The sequence below is a fragment of the Symphodus melops genome, assembly GCF_947650265.1.
Source record: "Symphodus melops genome assembly, chromosome: 19".
Lineage (NCBI taxonomy): Eukaryota > Metazoa > Chordata > Actinopteri > Labriformes > Labridae > Symphodus > Symphodus melops.
The window spans coordinates 1104227-1125448 of NC_136709.1; the positions used below are offsets into that span (position 1 = coordinate 1104227).

At 44.8% G+C, this 21222-nt stretch overlaps 1 protein-coding gene across 3 annotated transcripts in view; it reads right to left on the minus strand.

The window, feature by feature from the left end:
- LOC306840921 (leucine-rich repeat transmembrane protein FLRT2) overlaps positions 1 to 20432 on the minus strand; it is a 69342-nt gene extending 48910 nt beyond the window's left edge. For all 3 annotated transcript variants that reach the window (XM_079370513.1, XM_079370509.1, XM_079370514.1), the window contains exon 1: positions 20341 to 20432. The gene's annotated coding sequence lies outside the window, so the exon portion shown is untranslated. The remainder of the gene's footprint in view (positions 1 to 20340) is intronic.
- Positions 20433 to 21222: the final 790 nt, after the last annotated feature.

A 21222-nucleotide genomic window follows, 5' to 3' on the forward strand; every position in this document is an offset into this window, starting at 1 on the left:
TGTAAATTTCCCTGATTTGCCCAGAGGGAGATCATGCAGCGTCAGGTTCACAAGTTGAATGTCTCCTTACTGAATCATTGGCTGCAGCACAGCATCATTTTTTCTGTCCGCTTCTCTTCTGGCTGTTTTTTTTGCTTTTTTTGGCCTAAACATGGACACAATTCTCCAAGCACTGAGGGGGAATTCTTATTGTTATAGTTTGAGTCGCTGCAGGAGTCTCAGAGCTCTTGTCCCATAACTTACAAGCAGGGATGAATTACTCATTTTTTATATTTCAAAATCAGGTCCCAAGAGGAGTGCAAGTCAAAGCTGAAGCAGCTAAAAGGCCAAAACATTTCCAGAGAAGGTTTTTTTGGGTTTTTTTATGTACTTTAAAACAAAGTCCAGTCCGGGTGGTCTGCGTCACAGTTACAGCTGCTCGGGTACTCGACAAGGACATGAAATATAAATGATACCAGACTTAAAATTTAAAAAATAAAAAAAAAGCAGGATTTTTTTTTTTTTGTATCTGAGCACACTGACTCAAAATAAGCCAAAAAAGTCGGCAAAGGTGCAAACTGATATTGTCTGTGTTCTCTGATGTGAGACGTGCAGTGGTGTTGTTACACACAGGTATATGGAGAGGATCCACTTGTTTTTTAGTCTCCACCCACTTTTAAATCCCCCCTGATTCACACCAGTCCCTGATTGAGCACATTGAGTTGGATGATGCATCAAAGGATGACCCTCTCGACTCCGTCTCCAATTTGACTCAATACACAAGAGGACTCTTTTGTATCTGCTTGGAACAGAGGGCGTTTGTCCTTCGCTGGACGAGCCACTTCAAAAAAATCCTTTGGGGAAAAAGTATACCCACTTCTTCAGGCTGCATGACACCACAGGCGACGTGTCCTTGTACGCCTGTGGTGTGAACTCTGCTTGCTTCCCCGATCAGGTAAAGCCAGGCATGTTTGTAGTCTGGTGTGGTGTTGGAGAGGTTAGTCCTGGATTCATGTGAGAGGCAGGTAACGAGGGGGGAATCGATCCTCAGGGCATCTGGGTCGAGTCGAAGTAAAGTTACTTTCATCTTTGCATTTTTTTTAACTCTCTCCATGTTTAATTGTAATTTAGTATGGTGTCATTTTTGTTCATGAACTCTTCAGTTCAGACGCATCTGTGTTCATGATTTCAGCTTCAGACTTTCTGAACTTCAGTAGAAAGTTAAAAAAGCTGTTTGAGCTTCAGCACAGCTGTGTGCAGATGTTGATGTGAAGATCTTGTCATGAAGCTTTGAATGTCGTTCTTTCTTTGCAGGAAAGTTTTTTGTGTCAAAGTTTGAGGGACTGATGATTGCACAAATGGAACGACCTGTGTAAACCTGCTCTCGGTGAAATATTTTCCCTTTTTGATGAGCTGAATGTTCAAGCTTTGAATGCAAGACAGCCGTGTTTGTAATTATCTGACAAACATCTCCCAATTCTGTAAAACATTCTCATTTGTTTCCTCGGAGCTCGAGCAGTTTCTCGCTTCTCTACGATAAAAACTTCACTCCTGCTTTGATTTACTTTTCTGTTTTTCCAGCAGTTTTGTGAATCAGGGAACATTTATGAGTGAGACTCTCACAGAGGTGTCGTTTCCTCTCTGTAGATATTTCGGTGTGTGTGTGTGTGTGTGTGTGTGTTTAGCAGAGGTTCTGTTGAATCCCTCCCTCTTGGTAAGCTGCCACCTGCCACAGCTGCTCCTCTCTGCTGAGGCATTCACAGCTCTGCAAATGTTATCATGACCTTCCAGATTGTTCCCTCTGCCCCATTAAACAATCCTGCTCTTTTGGCCGACGGTGCTGCGGCTAACACGGTGACTGTTTAGCAGGTTTGGATGTTTGGCCCGTGTTGTTTTAAGGACTCGTCAAAGTGAAGCTGTCTCCCATCAGAGTCGTCAGAATGAAGTTAGCCTGGATGCACAGTGAGGTGGTCTCAGGCGCTCTGCTGTCTTCATAATAAAACCATGGGACTCAGAATCTGATGAGAACTGAAAAACATGGACGGTGTAAGTGCTGGATGGTGTATCTCTAGTACTGAGGACTTTAAGCCCTGTGTCAGCTAACCGGTCCGGTATGTATCAGTACAGTAAGCCGGATGCCGATAGCGGCGTCAGCTAGGTAATAGCGTCACAGCATAGCAGCATATATCTAACAGCTAACCTGCTAACTAATTCAACAAAGGAGAAAAACGTGACACAAACAAAGACCAACATGCAGCAGCTCACTGACATGTGGCTCTTTGTTACTAAAACTCAGTGAAGCTTTGTTTCACCGCAGGCTGTGTGCGGCGAGGAGAAAAACTGAGTTGAGCTCCTCCTTTTAGGGTCACATCGATATTCTTGGCACCCCGACAGAAGGATCCAAAAAGTAGGACAGCACACGGGTCGGTTATTTGAGGATCTTTATCGGCTTTAGTCGATGGTAACGTTGCAAAATGCGTGTCGTACCGAGACGAGCCGAACTGAACCGAAATTTGGTATCACAGGTGTTGTAAAGCTGCAGTCAAGCGAGTCTTGTGCACATCTACATTATGATGGTGGACAATTTGGACCTTATTCTAGAATTAGCTAGTTTTTTTAATTTGCATTTTACACTTCTGTGCTGATAAAGTCAGAAAATAAAAACACATGTTCTCAAACTAAAGAAGAGGACACTGTGAGGACCGACTCCAGACGCTTTCTGCCTCACAGTCCTGCCTGGTCTCAGCTCAGAGGCAGCAGGGGAGACATGTTGGATGTAGATCAAAGGCCGGCGAGGGCTGCACGGAGGGGGCGGGGTCACAGGTGTTCTGGAGCTCTCTCTTTGTTGCACGACAGAACCCGTGAGCCCGGTTTACATTTCAGAGCTGCAGGGTTCAAACGCGTGTGTATCGTCTGCTGGAGCTGCAGGCCGTCACACTGTGAGCTTTATCCCTCCCTCCGTTTCCTGTCAGGATAACAATGATGCTAACCACAAGAGACTGGATGGCCGGGGCTTTTGTAACCAAGGAGATGTCCACGGTCATTACTGGTTTGTGTTTTCTACCGTCAGTCGAAGGACAAACTGCAAGATTTCATGAAAAGTTAAACATCAGAGTTCAGACACAGAAAGTGAACCCTGAAATGTTTGTATCAGAAAACAAGAAAAAGTGACGACTGAGTCTGTTTGAAAGTCTCACTGAACACACAACAGATGAGCACATTGAGAAAAAAGGTTTCACCACTGACACATAATAATAATAATTCTCTCAATGATGAGACGTGATCTGCAGTGTGGAAGTCATTTATTTAACTCCAGCATGAGTTAACTGTTTATTTGCAAACAGATCTTTTGTTGACTTCACTGAACAGGACAGCTGAGGATACAGAGAGGACGTGTTGGGAGGAGTGAGTGAAGGATGCAAGCAGATTTGAACCCACAGCTGCTGCACTTCACAGCAGGAGAAAATCCCTGTCAGACGGGAGGACGGGTAAGACTTGACATTACAAAAAAAAACCAAAAACGGAGAAGTCGTAGATGTAGCAAGAGAGTGCGCTACCACGTTATTTCCCTTTTGTTCAAACGAAATCAAAATGTCGACACTGATAGCGGAGAAGAACAACGTGCAGCCGTTTTACGACGTGCGCAGAGATCGTAGCGGTCGCGTGCAGACTGCAGCCACAGGATGTAAACTCCCCCCTTCCTGTTGGCTCTCCTGATTATAACCTGCTGCGTTCTCACGTCAGCTCTCTCCACTTCCTGTGGAAACGTACGAGGACGCTGGAGGAGAAGCTCCGGGTGAAAAACGTGTCTGTTTGCAGCTCCTCCTGTAAACATCAGGAGTCTTGTGAAAGCCGTATCAATGTTAGAAACATCAACAGTAAGTGAAGGTCTTATAAAAGCTGTGCTCAATAATTCATCACTCATATTAGTAAAACTAGAAGTATACCTCAGGTCTGTGTGGACAACAGGCCTCCTTCCACTCTCTCATCATATACATCCTCTTCCCTCTCATTGAGCTCATTACAGAGAAATAAAATGAGATGTAATCTGGTGGGAAATGAGGAGTCTGTTTAAATGACGCCATCTTCATTTGGTGGTATCTAAACGTCTCGCCCTCAGCTCTGCCAGTCTGAACTTTATTCAGATGATTCGCTCGTACATTAAAAAGGCTTTTAGCTTCCTCCGCCTGCGCGGCGAAGGCCTGAAGCTGCAGGTGAGATGAGATGTGACTGCATGATAATGGAAGCACTAACGCAATGACAGCCAGATTCATGCAGCGCAAAGGTTACGGCCCCGGCAAATTCTTAATCAGCTCCAAATGTCACACGGCTAACCTTGGGTCCAAATCAGGGCGTTAGCAGGCAGACCACGTCAGCATGCTGGAGAACCCGACAAGTTAAAGGGGGGGGGGGGGGGGGGGGGGGGCTTCTGCAAACTTTCCTTGCGTGATTATCTGAAAGCTCAATTAATTACGACGAGCATGGTGAAAAAATGTATGTTCTATTCTATCAAACAAAAAAGTCACCTGAGCCCCCTGAATGAACCCTTTAATGCCAAAAACTGCAGTTCCTCAAATGTCCACAGGAGGCTGTCTCCAAAGTTGATCCCCATAGTGAAAGAACTCAACATGTTTACAGCCTGCTATGAGAAGAAAAAAACTACTTATTTCTCTTTTCATGAACAATTATCTGTTTTTCAAAATGTGATCACTGCTCTCTCAAAAAAACAAGATGGTGGGGACCAAAATCAACAAGGTTACTAAGAGTCTGTGATTTTATGAAGTTTAGCCAAATCTAAGATCCAAGTTTTGTCATTTCTTTAGTTCTTGCCCCAGACTGTTTCTGAAGTCATCTCAAGTGTTACCTCGTAAAGAGAAAAACCCTTTGACTCTCGAACCTCAGGATGCAATCAACACAACTGCTTCATGTGTCCCTTTATGTAAGTGTCTCATATTCATACATATTCACAACATTCATCTCATTTATTAACATGTCGTACACTTCCCAGCCTGTCCTAACAGCTCGGGATGCCACAGTGGAAACAAACAGCTTCAGTCTATTGATTTCTATGGGAGTGTCCGAACAAACTGAGAGGAGGAAATGAAACAGAACTTTTTAGGGTTTAAAGCAGAAATGCAATCAGAGCGAAAGACAAGATAAGTCACAACGCTGAGCTTCTTCACATGTCCATGTTCAGCATTTATCTGACAACCTCTGTGATCGCTTGGTAACTTTTTGCAACCGCCTTCTATGAATGACACACACACAGTAAAAATGTAAAGCAGGAAGAGATGCTTGTCTGGTTGCAGCTGCAGTTAAGATGATAAAATACAAACAAAATAATTCAGGATCTGAAAGGGGGAAAAGGCTCGTTTTACATTCAGGTGTGTGTGTGTGTGTGTGTGTGTGTGTGTCTCCTGAGGATTGTGGTTTCTGTCTGTGGTGATGTGGTCTGACTCCTGCTCACTTCACTACACTGACCTCAGACTGTCAAACACAAGCAGTGACCAGAGGAGAGGAGCCTGAACTCTGCGTGCTCTGCAAACACACGGTCACACAAAGCGACGTTCACAGCAGGCTAACGCACCAAGACAAATTCACGAGCTAACCAGCTTCACTCCAACGATCAACCTCAAGTGTGAGTTCAGTCAGGAAGACTGATTCATCCCTTTCATTGCATGCTTACAGCTCACCACGTCGTCGTGTCATCAGCTGGTCTCAGCCAATCATCTTCCTGCTAACTCTTCAAATATGAATCTTCCTTGCTTCTAGTCGTTTCGTGCTGCTGTTTAGCTTTGCTGCCACAACCCTCCATCTTCCATCAGTCCATCAAGTGTTGCCACACCGGGTCTCATCCCGCTCACAGCGGTATATGCATGTAGCATCTCGCAGATGCGTAGCATTAATTCACGTGGATGTGCAAAACCAACGCTCGAAACCCCGCAGGAATACTCAGGGCTTAAAAGTTATTACAGTCCAGAGTTTCAGAATTATCGAAGGCCAAGAACACGATATGACGTGCACACACTCTAACTCTGTTTATTAAGCAGGAGGTTTGTGGTTCCAGCCTGCAGTGGATAAAAGCAGAGACTAAAACATTTATAAGAGAGAGGGCGGTTTGTGCCACCCTGAAATCGATTAATCCTCGTTCACTCCACACAAGTTCTGCTCTCTTACTCTCCATGCTAATGCACACTGCCTCAATCACTGTCACGCACACACACACACACACGCACACAGAGTCAGAGGAGAGGGGAATTTGAGCCCTGAGATAAGCGGGGGCAGATCCAGCTGATCTTCAGATTCCGGCTGCAGATTAGAGAAGTTAAACCTCCGTGAGGCCGCAGCACTGCTACAGTCTGCAGCGTCTCTGATAACAGGGAGGAGAAGATGGAGAGATAGAGGGGGCCGGGGGACGAGCGGGGGGGTAGAAGTGACGGTAAACTGAGCAGAGAGAGGGGAGTATGGAAGATATTCTTAAAGGATTACATTAGAATGAAAGGACGTTCAAAGAAAGGACCATCAGATAATGAACACACACTCCAGGCCCTGGTGTTCATCAGGCTCCCTGCAGCAGCCGGGTTCATTATTCAGCTGGTTCACCTCCAGCTGAGGCAGTGCTCATAGGTGTGTTGGCCTTTGAATGAGGCGCGGCATGTTTCGCTCATTCAGACAAAGTGCCTTTGTGCAAAGCATCAACCACATGAAAAGAGACGAGTCTGCTTTTGAACTCTAGAAGAAGAATATGTGACTTCATATTTGGGGCGGCAGCAGCTCAGTCCGAAGGGAACCAGAGAGTCGCCCATTCAAGATGCGCACCAACGTATGAAAGTTGGTCTGGTAGCTGGAGAGGTGCCCTTGAGCAAGGCACTGAACCCCTTACTGATCTGGTGTGCTCCCTGTGTAGCAGCCCACAGGTCCTGTGTGTGCATGCGTGTGGGGAAAATAAACTAAATTGAATTTCCCCTCCGGGATCAAAATTCTCCAGATAATATCCCGCTGCTTTCTCCATCAGCTCAGCCGGACGTGCTGGGAGAGACTATGGGGGGTCTGGCAGGAGAACTTGGGGTGAGACTATGGGGGGTCTGGCAGGAGAACTTGGGGTGAGACCCTTTGCGTTCCTCCTGGAAATATAATGAGCTTTCCACATTTCTGACCTGAAGTGAAAAATATGAAGTTACTTCTTCTTCAGCCTTTAAGGACTTGAACCCTGAATCCTGGTTCCCTCTCTGAAGAATCCAGTCTGTGTGAACGTCTGAAGAGAGGAGTGGGTTGTAGGGCTCGACAAGGTTAGAGATGATCTCTCTTTATTTACCCACCTGACTCTGTCCAGGCCCCTCTGCTCCCAGGATCCTTTGCACCTCTCAGAATAGACCGGCCAGTGTGAGCTGGCGGGCCTGATTACACCCCACACATTTATCAGTTTCAAAGGCTATCATTACCCCCCCCCCCACACACACACACACACACACACACACACACACACGTACACACCCACCCACTGAGGAAAGTTGTGAATCCACCGCGCTGGTTGACAGTTGAGGGCAATTTTGAGATTATTTATAATGACAGCTTCACCTCAGAATCCTCCGTCGGTGGCAGCTGTTACTCCGACACAGAAGCCGGACGACACTTTAACTGTAGAGCTTTTTGTTTTTTTCAAAGAAACAGAAAACAAGTCAGCTGTTCCTCCACAGACAACAGTCTGCCTTTAAAGCGCCTGACATTTCCTCGTAGATATCTTTGTCTGGTTACACTTTAACCCTCTTCCTCTTCCTCAGCTCTACTTTAAGGGATTCACTAATATGAACCCCAACGATAGGCAGCATGTTTGCAGCATGTTTGCAGCATGTTTGCATCCTTACATACATGTTACTGCTGCTGAATGAGGAAACTGCTCAAACAGACATCATAAAACTTGATGAAACTTTTTGCAGAGTTTGGTCCTTGTTGTGCTCACAGGTGCGAGGTAAAGCTTCTGATGAGTCATGGGAGACGTTCATCATGAATGAGTGGATATTCATTCTGCTCTCTTTCGGGGTTATAAATACTCAGAGCAGACTGACATGTCTGGGAGGGAAGACATGCAGAAAATACTCATGTCAGTCTGACAGTGGAGGAGAGTCTACCTGAGCGAGGAGTGTGTGTGTGAGTGTGTGTGTGTGTGTGTGTGTGTGTGTGTGTGTTTTAAGTCTACGTTATACAATTTTTACGTTTTAAAAAACAAACATCTTCTGACTCTAACATGTGTCTGTAGTCTGTCTACAAACCCCCCAATGATGAGAAAAGTCCATCCTCTCCGTCTTCTGCCTGCTCTACTTTTCAGAAAATGTGTGCTCAAACAGGCCGTTTGGAGATGTTCCCTTCATGACATCACAAAGGGCAGTAGCCCCTCCCCCAGGTGGGTGACACCGTAAACAATAGGACATGGAGCCAGAAAGCAGCGAGTACACCCGATCCCTTCCAGAGAGGGGGCGTGGTCAGACACAGCTCATTTACATATTTAAAGCTACAGACACAGAAACAGCCTGTTCTGAGCAGGGCTGAAATAGAGGGGTTTATAGACATGATCAAATACAGGATCAGAGTGGATTTACAACAACACACTTCACACACATGTTGAAGAGGAGCTCTGACACTGATTTAACCTGAAGAGGAAGAGGAGGAGGAGGAGAGGTGACCGGTCAGATATTTATAAGTTATTTTAATATTTGGTCCATTATCATTTTACATCAACAAGAAATGTGATGAATTCCCAAATTCAGCTTTGTTACTCATCTTAAATAAAACCTGATTGTGTGGACCAGGACCTGGACCAGGACCAGGACAGACTGCTGTCCACGCTCACCCATCTTCATCCTGACAGTGACGTAGGGGGACCAGGGAGTGTCGCTTTAAACTGGGCCGAGGTCAGCGGAGCCTGACCGATGAAACTATTGTTTGGTTTTTTCGGAGGCAGCGAGAGAACAGCTGCAGACAGAGAGGAAGCGGCTCGCTCAGAAACATCTGGTGGGATTTAATTTGTTTATTTGTTCGGGTTTTCTCTCGTGTTTAATGAAATGCTCTTTTTGAAGACAATCAAAGGTGCAAAATAAATGCAATTCTGAATGTCTGTTGTTGATCTCGTAGTGTATTTTGAAATGCATTTCTGCCCGAGGTTTTTCATAGGAATACTCCACCATCATAAGCAACGCTGGATCTGATTTAATCATCGAACTAAACTTTCTTTGCTTTGAACCTGATATTTCTTGTGCTGTGAAACTCGGTGGAAAAAGAGGTAATGACCCCCCGTTGATGAAATCTGCTTCACCCCTCACTCTGACATCCTTACATCTTACATTTCCAGCAGCTCCCTGCTGTCTTATCTGTGCAGTATCTATTCTGAGGAGGATAACACCATGCTTTGGGCTGTCACACAAAACAGTTCTGCACTGATTTGCTTCCAGCGGTGCCTCCACAGTTTTTTTTTTCTTCCCCTGCAAAGTGTGAAACTGATTCCTCCATCCTCTGCAGAGCTCATCCATGTGCATGGAAGATAGACTGCTGCTCGCACTGCTTCAGACTCTGTTATTCCTATAGAAACGTGTGTCATACTGCATATATTACTCTAAGAAAAAGGTCAACACAAAACAAGGATTAAGGACATAGTCTGAAAGTACAAAATATCTGATAATATATGTGCAGAAAGATTCAAATCTCTGCGGGGCACGAAGCTTTAAATTAAACGGAGTGCTAATGTTCACCCATGCTCAAAACACCGCCTCTTCACCGAGGCTGCTTTAGGCTCCAGGTGCTCCCAAAGCTTACATTTAAATATCTGTGTCACATTTGAAATAGTGGAGTGTACCTTTAAGACGTACTGTGTTGCTAAGTTACGAGAGGAGAGATGTCACTGTGTCTTCTTCCTCATAGGCAGGGTTGGTAATTTTTAAAAACTAGAATGATTCTGAAAGTGCTCCATCTGCACCGACCCCGCCCCTTCTGTGCTCCCTCTAAAGCCACGCCCCCTCACTGTGACTATGGGCCAGTGCACGCAAGGAGAACGAGCAGGCAGACAGGGAGGCGTGTGATTGGTTCATCAGATTGGTACCTCGTGGCAGATATTGGTCGAAGGTTTTACAGGCTTAAAACTGATACAGATTTTCTTTGCTTCTTTTTCAGAGCACGTGAGTTATTAATTTCTGTCAGGACCTAAAGACAATTTCAACCAACAACTGTTCAGTTCAAACTTTTGGAACAGACGATAAGAAAAGGGCCGCTAGGAAAAAGATTCATGAACATTGAGATAAATTATATAAAAAACTAATTATTTGTACATTTCCAAACTGTTGCAGTGACTTTTTTTCGTGCCCTGGACTGATTCTCTGTTGAAGATATTTTGTCATTGTGATGAAAATATTTTGAATCAGCCAAAAGCTTTATCGCTATTTAAAGGAACCTAAAAAAAACCCAAGTCTTTAATTTGACCTTAGAGAAATGACATCCAGGAGGACTACATTTAAAGCCATGCTGCTATTTGTCCCTAATAACTCAAATAAAAAGCTCTTATCTGTGTGTGTGTCCAAAATACATACACAATTCCATCTACACACTCCAAAATCAATACTAATAGCAATCCACTTGCAATCTCCTTCCCAAATGCTCCTCGGTGAACAAAGAAATCAGGTATTAGAGGGTAAAGTGAAGAGCCGGCTCCACGATTCTCCCACAGGAACTCTGTATTTATTGAAGTTGTTTATCATCCACTTTCTGCATGGACACACACACACACACACACACACACACACACACACACACACACGGAGGCTTTCTACAGAGGGGCCATTATGGTAAGAATAACATGGACACAACATTGGTTTATTGGTAGGCAGAACAGTGATGGAAGTCGACACACAGCAGCAGCAGCCTGTCTGTCTCGTGTGTCGGCTGTTTGATGGAAACTTCAAGGTTACTTAACAAAAGTTTTTTTTTTCTTTAAATAGCATCGTCCTGCTGCTGATGAGCTTGATGAGACAACAGGGGGCTAAAACAGTCCAGACTTTCAGACAGATTTTTGGGGATGGTCGGGGTCAAGATATTCATTTACCACAAGCTGCTAAAAGTAAAACCTCTAACCCCAAACGCCCACGTACTCCGCCTGTCTCATTTCCTGTCCAGGTTGTTCTGTCCTGCTAAAGGTATGTGTGCAGCGTCCTCCGTCTGAAATGCTCTCACAGCGTGTTTGAGATGGAGCGGCGCCTCGTGGCAGAGTCGGCACGCTCCGCAGACAAACCGCAGATGCTGTGGAAACATGTTTGACTCGAGTGGCGGTGAACTCGCGAGTATGTGGTGAATCTTAGCGTCTCTGCTTCGTTGCACCGTGGCGTCATAGTGACACCGCAGCTGATAGGCTGCAGCTCCGGCAGCACAGAGCAGATATACAAGGCTTCTATTTTTCACGGTGCATCGCTTTACCAGGAAGTCGGGCACCAAAACAACATTAAAACATCCTGTTTATTTTCAAAATAAAACACTCAATTTCAATGTATCGGAACAACAACCTTGTGTTTGGTTTTGAGTTTATAAATGGAACAACGAACTACAATGTTTAATATCTTAAAGGCAAGGTAGGTTATTTTCTTCAGTTACAATTTTTAAGATTTTGGTTGAAATTGTCTTCAGCTTACCGACCGGACACTAATTAATAATTCAGCTGTTCTGAAAAAGCAACAAAATAAAAGTCATCTGTAGCAGTTTGTAATCACTGAAAAACAAATGTCTGCACTCGACCACGTTTTATAAACCAATCAAGCTTCTCTACTCCATGCATGCATGAAAGCATGAGCTGAGATCCGCTTCTGGACCAATGGTGTTGGTGCATATCAGTGAGGGGGCGTGGCTTCAGAGGAAGCACAGAGGGGAAAGGGTGAAGACGGAGCACGGAGGGAATGCTACTTTCAAAATCATGCTAGTTTTCAAAAATTACCAACCCTGCCTTTGATGTCTGTCACTAGTTTAAGTGGAGGCTGTTTTGTCCAGACATGTCTGAGCTTTACCTGCCGGCGAGTTAACAAGAAAAGCTTCGACTTCGTCAAAGACTGCAGGACACTGAAGCTTGATACCAGGAATACAGAAGGATTGTCAAACAGCTTTCCTCTCTTTCTCTCACTCCGTCGGCTTCTTTCTTATTAGCTGACATTTCCACAATACATCCATGTGAGTGCTTCCCTGACCTTACAGCACTAACACCCTGCACCAAATGATTAACAGTGATCACCACATCTTCGATCGCGCCGCCCTCTCAGCTTATCCTAAGTAGAATCCATTAACCTTAACATGGTGCAATATGCTTTTCCATGCTCTTTAATGTAAGCTGTTGGCTCTGGTCCAACTAAAATCCTTGAGAGAGAGGAAGAGAGCGCAGCGGTGAGTGGATGTGGAGGAGGAAATGCTGGTGAAACGTGTAAGCCGAGAGCAGCCGGCTCAGTGGGAGACGCTCTAATAACCACCTCCGACTGCGAGACGAGCGGTGGCACGGAGAAATCAAACAGCCTCCTAATCTCCGCCCGACTCTTTGATTCTGTCAGGAAGTGTTTCCTGAAGCCTCTGACAACAAGTGTAAATAAGAAGGGCAGGGTTCAACGGCCTCGTGTTTACAGAAACTGTATATTCATGCATACAGTTTCATACCTTGAGAAATCCTGCGTCTTCTCGTCTTTGCACAGCTCGCCGGCACCCCAAAACACCCACAGGACTTGATTTATTCCCTGGTTTAAACTCTCTCTGTCTTTGCAGGGTTATTATTTTACAGCCAGCTGCAGGGAAGAGGACAACCTCTGCCTGAGTTTCTGAATCCGGAGGAGACAGATGTTCTGCATGGGGAGGCTGTCAGGATCGAGCGCTCACCCTGTGTGGGAGATTTTTTATTCCACAAGTCCGGTTGGTTTTACCGACGGTGGAGATGTTCTACGTGTCCTTGCAAACAAAAGAGCAATTCAATTCAAAAAAACTTTACTGGTCCCTGGGGGGTATTTGAAGACAGTGCAGTGCCTCTGAATGTGACGATAAATTTGGAGGCAGACAAGAATTTCAAACTTGAAATTAAAAAGGTTATTAATTGATATCATGTGATTGATGGTGATTAAAAAAATTTAACCGTCTTAATAAAGTTTTTTGGGGGATTTCTTAAACACAGGACTGTTTTCATTCTAACTTTTGAAAACAATCTTTGACAGTTTGGCTCTTTGTCTAAGAAGTGAACTTTGTTAAAGCAGAAGAAAACAGCTGATCCAAATGCTGCAGCAGGGCCGAGGTAATGGCCTCTTCTGCTGAATACAAAAAGAAAAGTGTGCACACAGAGAAAGCAGCAGGCTGCTCTGTTTGTTTGTTTGCTTCCCTGACTCTGTGATGTATTTATTTCACTGCTGAATCAACCATGAGAGGACATTTGGACAAACACGAAGCAGACATCTGAGGCTTCTGTTTGCATCAACCTCCAACAGTCACCACGGTTTCTACTCTCAAGGATCCAACGCAGAGTCAGAGTGGAAGGGGTTAATATAGAGAATGATTTCATGCGTGAGGAGACACACACACACACACACACACACACACAGCTGCACTCCCCTGCTGGCTCTGTTGATCCCGTCTCACCTCTGTAACGTCTCCATGACGACCTCTGAGGTCAGCGCTGAGGTGGGATCACTCTGACCTACATTCAGGAGGCGACACGTCACACGGTCGTAAATATCACGAAACATCAGTCTGAAAAAACTGGGCTGTAAGCATTCCTCCAGATGACTCTCTTTACTTTTATGTCAAACAAACTCTTCATGCTGAACTTCTCCTTTACGCTGCTTTAACAGAGACGGACAAGCGTGCTCCGCCCTTCCAGCAGCCAATCCAATCAACTCATTCTCCATGCCACCAGCCACATGTGACACGTGTCTTATTAAGACATTGATTTCCACAAATCAACCATACAGAACATGTAATCAATGTTACTGCTCTTCACACTGACCATACAAACATGCATCACAAAGTGTAATAAATCAAACAGCAACAACACAACAATTCAAAAACTAAGGTCAAATTAAATCGATTAAAACAGGTGGTGACGGACCGAGGAAACACCGTCATTAATTCTTCAGTGGAGGTGAAAAAATGTAATAAAACAGACAAAATGAGATTCAGTTAAAAGCTAAACTAATGATTTAATCACCTGTGTGTCTGCTACTTCAGCACCATGGACAGCTCATTGGATCGTCAGGTTTACGTCTCCTCGACGACATGACTGGCTTAACAGAAGGGACGCACACGTCAGGATCCTGGTTCATGTTTACATCATGAAGAATACTGTGACATGTTCTGTGTATGCTCTTTGGTGGGGACTGTCTGTTTGGACAGTAAAACCGTCTCCCCGTGGGGACAATCCTGTCGAAAGTCTGCGTACCGTTTAAACATTTCCTCTTCTTCCAACAACGGGTAAAATCTTCCTCCAGAATTTAATTCTTGATTAATCCCCGAGGGAAACGTACGCCTCACCTTCTCCCCTCACTGAACAGAGCTGAGCTGGTGCAGAGTCATGAAACACAGACTTTTACTAAGTGAATGCCCCCTCATCTTTACTGATGTCAGCTGTGCCTTCTCACTGACAGACCCTCGGCCGACATATTCCTCATCTCCATGTTGCAGTATGAATTCCTGAGGTTTCTAGACCACTCTGTAAATGATTACCAGGCACATACAGAAACATCTGTCTTCATCATCACACCACAGGAACAGTGCACATCGGCTCTTTTTCTTCTTTACACCACCTCCGTCATGTCGTTACTGACCTAAAAGTGAGACAGACCTCTAAAAAGCTGCATTTTTCTTCATCACCATCCTCCTCCACCTGGCTCATATTTATCAGCAGCAGGATCAGGGTGGAGCCATTCATCATGGGCTGTTTTTTCTTCTGTCGAGCAGATGAAGCGTTTAGTCTGCAACAAATGGATGTTGGTGTGCCAGCTAAAAAGAAAACATGTTCACATCAGCCCTCGGAGAGCGCGGCGGCCATGTCTGAAGCAAACAACATAATCACAGAGGCAGCCTGTGGATCAGCACGCTCTCTGACATGCAAAGAGCTGCTGCTGAAAAGGCATCAGTGTGAGAGGCTGAGAGAGAAACTCTAAGAGGATTGAGGAAACGGAGCCGGACTTGTCAGCGTAACGAGATAATGTGGGAGGACTTCTCGGCTTTTGTCATCACTTTTTGTGTTTTCTCCAACGGTCGTCTGTCAACTGTTAAAAGGCTAACAATGAGCTAGTGCACCACTCTCCACACCGACACGCTGACTGCTGTGACACAGTGATTCTTTTAATGTATTCAGATTCAACATGTTCGGACGTGGTGAACACGGTGGGTTCTCTCTGGCTTCCAAACACAAACACATCCTCGTTGGGTAACCTGCTGTCTCAGAATCGTCTGGAGGTGTAAATGTGATTGTGGCTTTTTTTTCCTGTCTCGATACGTCAGCTCTTTGATTGGCTGGTGAACAGAGCAATCTTGATAATTGATGGATGTTTTGACATGTTTTATTCAAACAAAACCACTGAACTTAAAGGTCGCTCAGAACAGGCTGTTTCTGTGTGTGTAGCTTTAAATATGTAAATGAGCTGTGTCTGACCACGCCCCCTCTCTGGAAGGGCTCGGGTGTACTCGCTGCTTTCTGGCAGACTCAGAGGGCAGAACAAACACCTAGCTGTGGCCTTCAGAGCACATCCCACAACACGACCGTTTGGAGGACTACACACACAAAAAAATTTAAAAATCATTTTCTATTTCAAGCAAGTTTAAAGACCTTGCTGGTTTATTTTTTACTTTTTTTTTTGGATCATCAGAGCGTCAAAATCTGTTTCCAAATCATCAAACGATGTCAGATAATTCCTCTCCACGTCTACACGCTCCGCTGGCAGCCACGTCTGTTCAAACCCAACTCCTCAAAGACTCTAAATTGGTTTCCACGTAGAAAGGAAGCACACGCGGCGCCTGAAAATCCCTTTAATACCTGAGCGTAATGAGTGTGAGCCAAAGTTTGAGCTTTCATGCATTAATGATTGATTGATTTCCTTTTCGTACACAGAAGATTACAAAGAGCTGTGACTGTATCCTGCTGGCTCTTCTTGTTCCCATCGCTCTGCGGAGAACTCGTCACTTTAAATATTTACTTCACTCAGAGGGCGAGCTGTGATTTACAAACTGAAGGAGATTTGTTTGTAGTTTGTAAAGATGTTTTATTCATTACGACGTCATTTGAACACGTCAGCGCTGCTGCTCTCTCAGGTCATATCAATAAGGGAGTCACGCCGAATGTCCCGCATGTTTAGACGCGTTCAGTCAAAACAAAACAAACAAAAAAACACCAGCACCGCCGCTCTCCGCGCTGCAGGTTCGCGTCAAGCGAGACATGATATGACCACCCGGACAGGAAGTCAGACAAGAGACACGTTGGGTCAATTTCAAAATAAAAGACAAAGACGTTATGAAATGTTGAATCAGCATTTGTACTTCTGGTGTCTTATAAACCAGTGAAGCTGAGGCACTGTGTGTGCATGACACATTAATATCCCAGAATCCCCGGCTTCTGTCTCTTCTTCTGTGCAAGGGCCCAATGAAGGGTGTTTAGCTGTTAACTGACCCTCAGCCGACCTTCAACCTGACAGTCAGCCTGGGCTCTGGGAGGACCTGGTCCACCATTGATGACTCATTCATTGGTAATGGGAGTACTTGAAAAGCCCCTGTATCATCACAGACATCACAACAACATCATCATGAATCATCATCATGTGACGTTACTGTGAGTTTAAAGCGTCTCGTTAAACACTGCAGATGTCTGTTTACATGTTACGTTCAGTTACAGAGCTGCTAACGTTCATGATGATGTCGATGCAGCACTTTGCCAGCCTCCCCGCGCTCTCATTAATTCACACCTCGGGCTGTGGGGAGAAGTTTGGTTCTATAGGCTGAAGAAATGGATGATCCACATCTGGAGCTTCACGTGTGGCTGCAGGGCCTGCAGGGCGTCTCCAGACACTCCAACAAAGGACCGACGTCTCTCTGAAGCACTCCATCAAGTGTCTCAAACAGAGTCTACATGCTACTTCCTGTGACTGCATGAAGAAGGTGCTCACTTCACGTCTCACTTTAAAGAACCTCTGCACATGGTAAGACATCTGCAATGATCCTGAACACACTTCTGTAACATGGCACGGTACACAAAGACTCCACCGCTCTAAAGATCAACCACTGCAGAGACTCTATGAATCAGCCTGAACCTCTGACTCTGAACTGTGACTGACGTGTGATCATCAAACGTGAGATACAGGCTCCAGTGTTTTAAACAGGGCAGACTGAAGCACTCTTTAGTGCACCAGCAGATCCTAAAAGTGACAGAAGAGTTGACTCTCAGTGACGGCCTCTGAACGTCACGTTTGTTTCTGTTGTAAATGAAGCGGCTGTGATGCACAACACATTTCACTGTTCATCTGACAGTGGAGTCTTCAGGAGGGAGTCACTGTCAGAGGCCCTTCATACGATACACGAGTCACAGTATGCTACAAAATACTGCTTATTACGTCCACAACGTTCAACCAGATCAAGAGCTGTTTTGTCAAAGAATAAATTCTCTGCATCTTCAGGGAGTCGAGCCCGCTGTGATCGACGCTCACAATCTGATCTGTTGGTGTTTCAGGACGGCTGAACAGCTGCTTGTACAGAATCAACTGTGCAGTTACAATAATTATCACTACCTAAAATATTGAGATATGCTGCATCGAATGTTTCTGCCAAACTCAGGTGGTTTTATTTTTAAAATCAAGATTTATTTTGGGGAATTGCATGCTTTTATTTTGGAGACAGGAAAGTGGAGAGAGAGAGAGAGAGAGAGAGAGAGAGAGAGAGAGAGAGAGAGAGAATGCCGTGCAGGAAAGGATCCACAGGTGGGATTTGAACCTTTGAAACAGCGAGCCTCTGAACATGTGACGCCCAAACTAACCACTAGGCTCCCGGGGATGTGAGACGAAAAGTAACAAGAGAGAAACAGAAAACATTTTCTAATCAGAGGCATGGCTTCCATCGCTCCGCTCAAACACGGCAGACTCTGGGAAGAAAACGTTTGACCTTGCAGAACACGAGAGCTGCTGGTTACCACCTGATCTTCTTCTTCTTCTTCTCCTTAATTAGAACAACTCTGGGCGTAAAAAGTGCGATCAGGCGAAGAGCGCGAGGAGTTTGCAGGCTGCCTCGACAGATTAGATTTTCGCAGCCTCCTTGGATCTTTTTGGTTTCTGTTCATTAGGTGTTTGCCAGTGTGTGAAATATAATCCTTTCTAAAGTGAACACAAGGCTGTGTAAATAAACCTTGATTGAACGACCTCAACCCTCTCGAAGCTCGCATAATATCTCTTAGAGGGGAGAAAAAAAGTATTCATCTCTCAGGCTCAAACTTTTAATCTAACGAGGTGCTAACTGAAATGTTGATCCATTTTCTCTAAAGAGTTTCGAGACGCAGACGAATCATTGACGCGGATCACATCAGGACACTGAGCGCTGCTTCTGCTGCCTCCTGCAGTATCCTACAGGACCATCACTGGCTGCAGGTTGCAGAGTCTGGTGTCTTGCTCGAGGGCACTTGGTACTCTGAAAGTGACGAGTCCCTACAGAGCGAGCGAGTCGAGGATGTGGCTGGTTTCTGAGCCTGTCTTGTGCAGAGAGTAATGTGAGGGATGTAAAGATGTGTGGAGGTTTAAGTCGTCAGCAGCTGTAGAGCAGAGGAGGTTGGTTGTAATAAGGAAGTGTTACCACGGCCTGGTGGAAGCATTATTTACTTCACAAGACGATAACTGTGTTCAAATATTACAACAAGACAGAGAACTACACAACCAACACGACGCAGCGTGTCATCAACAGCACAATGAGAAGCTCCGGTCAGCTCCACACTCTCTCAGTGTGAATCGTACCGTGAGCTGAGTCAACGGTTCCATCCTGAGCGGAGAGCAACGCTGTGACCGAACACAGAGATGTGACCAACATGGAGGACGACGGGCAGAAGAGAAGAGTTTGTCTTCATTTGTTCAAGGAAATGTGACGTTTACATGTGTGCATGAAATCACAGCTGGGATCGACTGCACACCGTCTGCAACCCCGAACAGGAGGAGCAGGAACAGCTGAACCAGATTCATTCAGCATCTACAGATGACTGTACTGCACGACTCTATCAAATATAAAAGTATAAAGTGTGACTCACTCACTGCTGGGCCAGGACGCATGCTGAACCCGACAACATTTTTAGAATTGGTTTAAGAGAAAAGTTCACACTAATAAATAAAAGCACCAGCATGTGTGTGTGTGTGTGTGAGTGTGTGAGCCTGAGGCTGCTCGCACACTTTCTGCGCGTCTTTGAAAAAGCTGGTCGTCGATACGTCAGGCTCCATTGATTAAGCTGACTGTGAGGAGAGGTGAGCACGGAGCGCCCTTCATGCCACTGACGATGAAGCTCGACACGGGTGATTAATTAGCGAGCATCGCCTGCTGCTGCTTCCAAAAAAGGAAAAAAAAAGAAAAAGAAGTGGAAACAGTCTTTGAAGGTTTGGGAGTCAGCAGTTGTGTTCCCCTGATAAATAATTCATCAGTGAATCTGTAGAAGAAATAAGAGGAGAGGGCGGTGATGTTGGTTCTGATCGCTCTTCTGACTGAACAGGAGCATTCTGCAGACCATCTCCTAACTCGACAGAGCACTTCACGTTTCAGCGAGTTCACAGCATGTTCATCAGGCTTCATATTTCAAGAGATTATGATGCTTCAAATCCATCCAGGTGTCCTCCTTTAGCATCCACACAACTCACACTGTGTCTCGTCTCTGATATGCAAACAGAACAAACTAGTTACGAGAACCGTCACAGGAACTGAGGAAACACAAGAACCCAACAACTGGAGCTGAGACAAAGAAAGAATGAAAAGACCTCAAAGCAAATCCCCCCCCCAAAAAAAATGAGAGCTGCAGAAACTTAAAAGAATTTGTCTCTTAAAACAAAAGTGTTGTTTATTGTAAAAGACTTCTAATGTGCAAACCACTTACACACACACAAAATAAACTTTACACCTCTTTTTCACCCTCTCTAACAACGTCCGTCATCGCACCAAACTTCAGTGACGTCATTCATCAGCAGCGCTTCAACATTTCATCCAATCACAGCCGGTTGTGAACAAATAGACACATGTTGACAGTAAAGAGACTCGGAAATCCGTACAGTACACAAAATGAGCGCGTGCCCGGGCCGACACGCACGCGCACGCACGCAGGGTCAGTAAACCAGACAGTCAAAACGTGCATCGTCTTACCGGCTGCTGCTTCGTCTCCCAGGTTCGCGGCGGGTCAGCGTCACCTGCAGCCGTCCTGCTGCTCCGGTGACGCTGTGTGTGCGCGCGCGCGCGTGTGTGTGTGTGTGTGTCCCTCGTTTTTTTTAACGCTCCAGGTGCACACGCGCGTGAAGACTGATTGCTTCCGCTTTGATTTGACGCTGCGTCATGTGGCTGCTGCTCGTTATCAGTTCATTTACTTGTTTGAATAATTGTAATTAAAATATATAATGTAATGATTAATTAAAAGTCTGTGCGCTAACTTCGTGTTATATTTGGATAAAAGTTTGTATTTATACACAAATCTCGGATATTTTGACCTGTAGTTTAATATCTATATTTCTACTTCTTTCAAATCAGATACAATATACATACAATTATATATATATATATATTATTTTTTTTGACACTCTAGATCTCAAACTCCATTATAGTAAGGGTATTTTATCAGATATTTGGCCAATCTGGGAATAAATTCCTTACCAATAGATTTCTTCACAAACGTGTTCATAAAGGTGTCTTATAACACATAAAAAAACATTTAAATCCAACTCCCATAGGAAAATCCGTGAGAGCAGCTCAAAGTCGGGGTACCTGGAATAGCACTTTATTGTACTACATACTTGTTGGTGAAAATTTGAAAATGTTAACCTTTATTTTGGTAGCTTGTGAGGGGTCAAACTAGGGGTTCTTTAGGATTCTGAATCCATTGCAAACATTTGTTTTCAAAAAAATCCATTCCTTGGTGGAGAAATGGCCACGCCCACTTTTACATGTAAATTTACAATAGCTCTATATGTTGATTTTAATATCTCGAATACTAGTTAAAAAATATACTGCACCACATTGCTTAATGTATTAGGG